This window comes from Protomyctophum bolini, assembly GCF_963924005.1.
Source record: "Protomyctophum bolini genome assembly, chromosome: 2".
NCBI classification, from domain to species: Eukaryota; Metazoa; Chordata; class Actinopteri; order Myctophiformes; family Myctophidae; genus Protomyctophum; species Protomyctophum bolini.
Genome location: NC_137863.1, coordinates 8,607,216 through 8,614,823, shown reverse-complemented (window position 1 = coordinate 8,614,823; position 7,608 = coordinate 8,607,216).

Sequence of the window (7,608 nt, the reverse complement as noted above, 5' to 3'; positions counted from 1 at the left end):
CTGTACATAATGTGTCGCATGTCGTTATAGGTGAACAGTACTGTACTGTACTGTACATAATGTGTCGCATGTCGTTATAGGTGAACAGTACTGTACTGTACATAATGCGTCGCATGTCGTTATAGGTGAACAGTACTGTACTGTACTGTACATAATGCGTCGCATGTCGTTATAGGTGAACAGTACTGTACTGTACTGTACATAATGCGTCGCATGTCGTTATAGGTGAACAGTACTGTACTGTACTGTACATAATGCGTCGCATGTCGTTATAGGTGAACAGTACTGTACTGTACTGTACATAATGCGTCGCATGTCGTTATAGGTGAACAGTACTGTACTGTACTGTACATTATGCGTCGCATGTCGTTATAGGTGAACAGTACTGTACTGTACTGTACATAATGCGTCGCATGTCGTTATAGGTGAACAGTGCTGTACTGTACTGTACATTATGTGTCGCATGTCGTTATAGGTGAACAGTACTGTACTGTACTGTACATAATGCGTCGCATGTCGTTATAGGTGAACAGTACTGTACTGTACTGTACATAATGTGTCGCATGTCGTTATAGGTGAACAGTACTGTACTGTACTGTACATAATGCGTCGCATGTCGTTATAGGTGAACAGTACTGTACTGTACTGTACATAATGCGTCGCATGTCGTTATAGGTGAACAGTACTGTACTGTACATTATGTGTCGCATGTCGTTATAGGTGAACAGTACTGTACTGTACTGTACTGTACATAATGCGTCGCATGTCGTTATAGGTGAACAGTACTGTACTGTACTGTACATTATGTGTCGCATGTCGTTATAGGTGAACAGTACTGTACTGTACTGTACATAATGCGTCGCATGTCGTTATAGGTGAACAGTACTGTACTGTACATAATGCGTCGCATGTCGTTATAGGTAAACAGTACTGTACTGTACTGTACATAATGCGTCGCATGTCGTTATAGGTGAACAGTACTGTACTGTACTGTACATAATGCGTCGCATGTCGTTATAGGTGAACAGTACTGTACTGTACTGTACATAATGTGTCGCATGTCGTTATAGGTGAACAGTACTGTACTGTACTGTACATAATGCGTCGCATGTCGTTATAGGTGAACAGTACTGTACTGTACTGTACATAATGCGTCGCATGTCGTTATAGGTGAACAGTACTGTACTGTACTGTACATTATTTGTCGCATGTCGTTATAGGTGAACAGTACTGTACTGTACTGTACATTATGTGTCGCATGTCGTTATAGGTGAACAGTACTGTACTGTACTGTACATAATGCGTCGCATGTCGTTATAGGTGAACAGTACTGTACTGTACTGTACATAATGCGTCGCATGTCGTTATAGGTGAACAGTACTGTACTGTACTGTACATAATGCGTCGCATGTCGTTATAGGTGAACAGTACTGTACTGTACTGTACTGTACATAATGCGTCGCATGTCGTTATAGGTGAACAGTACTGTACTGTACTGTACATTATGTGTCGCATGTCGTTATAGGTGAACAGTACTGTACTGTACTGTACATAATGCGTCGCATGTCGTTATAGGTGAACAGTACTGTACTGTACTGTACATTATGTGTCGCATGTCGTTATAGGTGAACAGTACTGTACTGTACTGTACATAATGCGTCGCATGTCGTTATAGGTGAACAGTACTGTACTGTACTGTACATAATGTGTCGCATGTCGTTATAGGTGAACAGTACTGTACTGTACTGTACATTATGTGTCGCATGTCGTTATAGGTGAACAGTACTGTACTGTACTGTACATAATGCGTCGCATGTCGTTATAGGTGAACAGTGCTGTACTGTACTGTACATTATGTGTCGCATGTCGTTATAGGTGAACAGTACTGTACTGTACTGTACATAATGCGTCGCATGTCGTTATAGGTGAACAGTACTGTACTGTACTGTACTGTACTGTACATAATGTGTCGCATGTTGTTATAGGTGAACAGTACTGTACTGTACTGTACATAATGCGTCGCATGTCGTTATAGGTGAACAGTACTGTACTGTACTGTACATAATGCGTCGCATGTCGTTATAGGTGAACAGTACTGTACTGTACATAATGCATCGCATGTCGTTATAGGTGAACAGTACTGTACTGTACTGTACATAATGCGTCGCATGTCGTTATAGGTGAACAGTACTGTACTGTACATTATGTGTCGCATGTCGTTATAGGTGAACAGTACTGTACTGTACTGTACATAATGCGTCGCATGTCGTTATAGGTGAACAGTACTGTACTGTACTGTACATTATGTGTCGCATGTCGTTATAGGTGAACAGTACTGTACTGTACTGTACTGTACATTATGTGTCGCATGTCGTTATAGGTGAACAGTACTGTACTGTACTGTACTGTACATTATGTGTCGCATGTCGTTATAGGTGAACAGTACTGTACTGTACTGTACATAATGCGTCGCATGTCGTTATAGGTGAACAGTACTGTACTGTACTGTACATTATGTGTCGCATGTCGTTATAGGTGAACAGTACTGTACTGTACTGTACATAATGCGTCGCATGTCGTAATAGGTGAACAGTACTGTACTGTACTGTACATAATGCGTCGCATGTCGTTATAGGTGAACAGTACTGTACTGTACTGTACATTATGTGTCGCATGTCGTTATAGGTGAACAGTACTGTACTGTACTGTACATTATGTGTCGCATGTCGTTATAGGTGAACAGTACTGTACTGTACTGTACATAATGCGTCGCATGTCGTTATAGGTGAACAGTACTGTACTGTACTGTACATAATGTGTCGCATGTCGTTATAGGTGAACAGTACTGTACTGTACTGTACATAATGCGTCACATGTCGTTATAGGTGAACAGTACTGTACTGTACTGTACATAATGCGTCGCATGTCGTTATAGGTGAACAGTACTGTACTGTACTGTACATTATGTGTCGCATGTCGTTATAGGTGAACAGTACTGTACTGTACTGTACATAATGCGTCGCATGTCGTTATAGGTGAACAGTACTGTACTGTACTGTACATTATGTGTCGCATGTCGTTATAGGTGAACAGTACTGTAATGTACTGTACATAATGCGTCGCATGTCGTTATAGGTGAACAGTACTGTACTGTACTGTACATAATGCGTCGCATGTCGTTATAGGTGAACAGTACTGTACTGTACTGTACATTATGTGTCGCATGTCGTTATAGGTGAACAGTACTGTACTGTACTGTACATAATGTGTCGCATGTCGTTATAGGTGAACAGTACTGTACTGTACTGTACATAATGCGTCGCATGTCGTTATAGGTGAACAGTACTGTACTGTACTGTACATAATGCGTCGCATGTCGTTATAGGTGAACAGTACTGTACTGTACTGTACATTATGTGTCGCATGTCGTTATAGGTGAACAGTACTGTACTGTACATAATGCGTCGCATGTCGTTATAGGTGAACAGTACTGTACTGTACTGTACATTATGTGTCGCATGTCGTTATAGGTGAACAGTACTGTACTGTACTGTACATAATGTGTCGCATGTCGTTATAGGTGAACAGTACTGTACTGTACTGTACATAATGCGTCGCATGTCGTTATAGGTGAACAGTACTGTACTGTACTGTACATAATGCGTCGCATGTCGTTATAGGTGAACAGTACTGTACTGTACTGTACATTATGTGTCGCATGTCGTTATAGGTGAACAGTACTGTACTGTACTGTACATTATGTGTCGCATGTCGTTATAGGTGAACAGTACTGTACTGTACTGTACATAATGCGTCGCATGTCGTTATAGGTGAACAGTACTGTACTGTACTGTACTGTACATAATGCGTCGCATGTCGTTATAGGTGAACAGTACTGTACTGTACTGTACTGTACATTATGTGTCGCATGTCGTTATAGGTGAACAGTACTGTACTGTACTGTACATTATGTGTCGCATGTCGTTATAGGTGAACAGTACTGTACTGTACTGTACATAATGCGTCGCATGTCGTTATAGGTGAACAGTACTGTACTGTACTGTACATAATGCGTCGCATGTCGTTATAGGTGAACAGTACTGTACTGTACTGTACATTATGTGTCGCATGTCGTTATAGGTGAACAGTACTGTACTGTACTGTACATAATGCGTCGCATGTCGTTATAGGTTAACAGTACTGTACTGTACTGTACATAATGTGTCGCATGTCGTTATAGGTGAACAGTACTGTACTGTACTGTACATTATGTGTCGCATGTCGTTATAGGTGAACAGTACTGTACTGTACTGTACATAATGCGTCGCATGTCGTTATAGGTGAACAGTACTGTACTGTACATAATGCGTCGCATGTCGTTATAGGTGAACAGTACTGTACTGTACTGTACATAATGCGTCGCATGTCGTTATAGGTGAACAGTACTGTACTGTACATTATGTGTCGCATGTCGTTATAGGTGAACAGTACTGTACTGTACTGTACATTATGTGTCGCATGTCGTTATAGGTGAACAGTACTGTACTGTACTGTACTGTACATTATGTGTCGCATGTCGTAATACCAACCCCAGTACACAGTGTGTTCAGCAAGGCCAGTTGTCGGTGTGGCAGACCTTCCTCCTGTGATGCTTTCTTCTGGGTCCCAGATGTAGTGGTGACGTGTGAAAGAAAGAGACAGATGCTCATTATTAGCTAGTTGTTGTTCTTGCTTACTGTAAATTGTTCTGGATTAAAGGCATCTGTTAATTGCCTAAATTGTAAATTGTACATTGTTGATAAAATAAAAAATATACATACAAACACCTTGCTGTGTGTGTGTATATATTTAATATTATTTAATCAACAATGTACAATTTAGGCATTTAGCAGATGCCCTTAATCCAAATAGTATAGGTAATATAGTTACCTTGCCATGATGGGACTCCAAGGAATGATGGGAAATTAAATGAAATTCTTAGATTGTCTTGAAGAAATGAAATTCGTCAATCGTTTCATTGAATGAAACGCATGCACACACGCACGCACACACGCACGCATACACGCACGCACGCGTGCATTAACATCCACATCACCACAACGTCCTTATAGCTATGTAGGGTTATACGGTACGGAGCTGCACTAATTAATATCTGTTCATTTATGTCACTAGAAGAGTGACACAAATTCAACGTACCTGAAAAGTACTACGAAAAGAGGTTAATCAAACAGAAAATACAACATTTGGCTAACCTGGCGGGAAGGAAACAACAAGTTAGGGAAAACTCACACAGCTTCAACACACACACGGCACACACATGCGCGCTCGCTCACACAGACACACAGGGGGGGGCGCTGAAGGACGCCCCCCTGTGTGCCCCCCCCCCCCCCAACACACACACCTTTAGGCCCATCACAATTACTACATAAGTATTTGTGATAATCGCAATACTTTTGGGATAATAGTCATAATCGTTCCCATGTTAGAAAGTAGTGGAAGTAGCAGATCTAGGAGCTCAAAACTGTTTTGATCTCGTAGATCTGATACTTTCACTATTCATGTATTTTTTTATTGTAATTTAAATAATTTATGAATACTTGTGACGGGCCTAATGTACCTCAATGAGCCGTACAATTGCATGGGGATTCCAGACAACATAGCGCGCCCACTATCGTTGACCGGGCGGGGAGACCCCCCAGGCATCTCGACCCTATCCCCGGCGTTCGGAGGTCACTCCCCTGGCGTTCCCAAGGAGCATTCCAGACATCAAGGGCAGCCGGCATAATTTTCCTTAATAAATAATGCCTATAAATAAATAAACAAAAAAACAACAAAAAACAAGTGTTAGAAATGACTACACCTGTACGTGCCCATCGGCCTACTTGAGTACGATGCAACTAGGGAACCTAATAATACCCGTTGTCAACTTGTCATAGCACCCGTTTTAACGGGTCCCTTTTGTGCCCATACTGTATATGGAGGTCTCTGTATCTGTCTGTCTGTGCTTGAAGAGTGCAAACTGACTAGGAAAAGTGAACTGGTTAAGTAATCAATTGGCAGGTGTGGGGTTGCCATGGCAATCATTTGGCTGAGGCAGAGGCTGGAAATTGCACAGGTGAGGCCGGGGACTGATTAGGCCCACTGGCAGAGCCTGACCAGGTGTGCTATGACAAATTGAAAATAGCCGATCTACAAGCTCACAACAGCTCGCAGTGCAAGGTATTACCACTGCAATGCTGTAGCTAAAAAAAAATACAATCTTTCCAACAGCAATGATGAATACTATTTAAAGGTATTCATACGCAGTGTTGGAATAAATACTCTAATTTCTGACTTGAAGGACAACTTTAGTTGTTTTCAACCAAGGTTCATGTTTTAGGTTGTGATTAGAGAAAGTAAAAGATGAGTGTTAATTTGTTCATTTTAATTTGCTGCTTTCTTTCGTTTTAGCCGGGGCAGGGGCATTTGAACATGGGGCTAAATACTTTTACAAAATGTTATGACGATTTCTTTCTTTAATAATATTTACTATAGTCCTACTAGACCCCTGGAAATGACATCTGGCCTCAGAATATCACGGGATCAACTGAATGTGAAGGAGGATACTGGGGGGGGATGCCATACTGTGTGTCATAGGCGCAATATGTCAGTTTGTCACCTCACCCTTGACATTCAACAGATCCCGTGATCTTTTGTGGCCAGATGTAATTTTATGGGGTCTAGTAGGACTTCACTATAGTGTAGAAAAACAAATCGCTATAACATATTTAGCCCCATGTTCGAATGGCCCCCGCCCATGTCAAAAATAGGTAAAATCGCTAAAACGAAAGAAAGCAGCAAATGAAAGAAAATGTATGCTCATCTTTTACTTTGTCTAATAACCTAAAAAACATGAACATTGGTTGAAAAAAATTGTCCAGAATTGTAAATGTACTTAAGCAAAAGCACAAAATATTTGGTTTTAAAAATGTACATAAAGTACCAAAAGTAGAAAGTATAGTAATTCTACAGAATGTCCCAATACACGTTTTCAAATGTGAGCTTGTAGATCGGCTACTTTTGTATACATGTATACAGGACTGAAGTGGTTAATGCATGTTTTGTAATAAATATTTTTTTTAAATCTGCAAAGTAACTAGTAACAAATGTTTTCAAATAAATGTAGTGGAGGTAAAGTATAATATTTGGATCCGAGATGTAGTTGTAGTAGAGGTAAAACATATTGGGGGAAAACTTTCAAGTGCAAATACCTCAACATGTAAAGAACAACTTTAGTTTTTTTCAACCAAGGTTCATGTTTTAGGTTGTTATTAGAGAAACTAAAAGGTTTCATTTGCAGCTTTGTTTCGTTTTAGGGATTTTAGCAGTTTTTGACAGGGGGGGCGGGCTAAATATGTATTTTTTTACAAAATGTTATGGCGATTTATTGTCCTACTAGACCAAGAAATCTGGCCACAAAAGATCACAGGATCTACTGAATGTGACTGACATATTGAGCCTATGACACAGTGTGGCTTCCCCCCAGTAGGCTACCTTCACATTCAGTAGATCCTGTGATCTTTTGTGGCCAGATGCAATTTCCTGGGATCTAGTAGGACTATAGTAAAT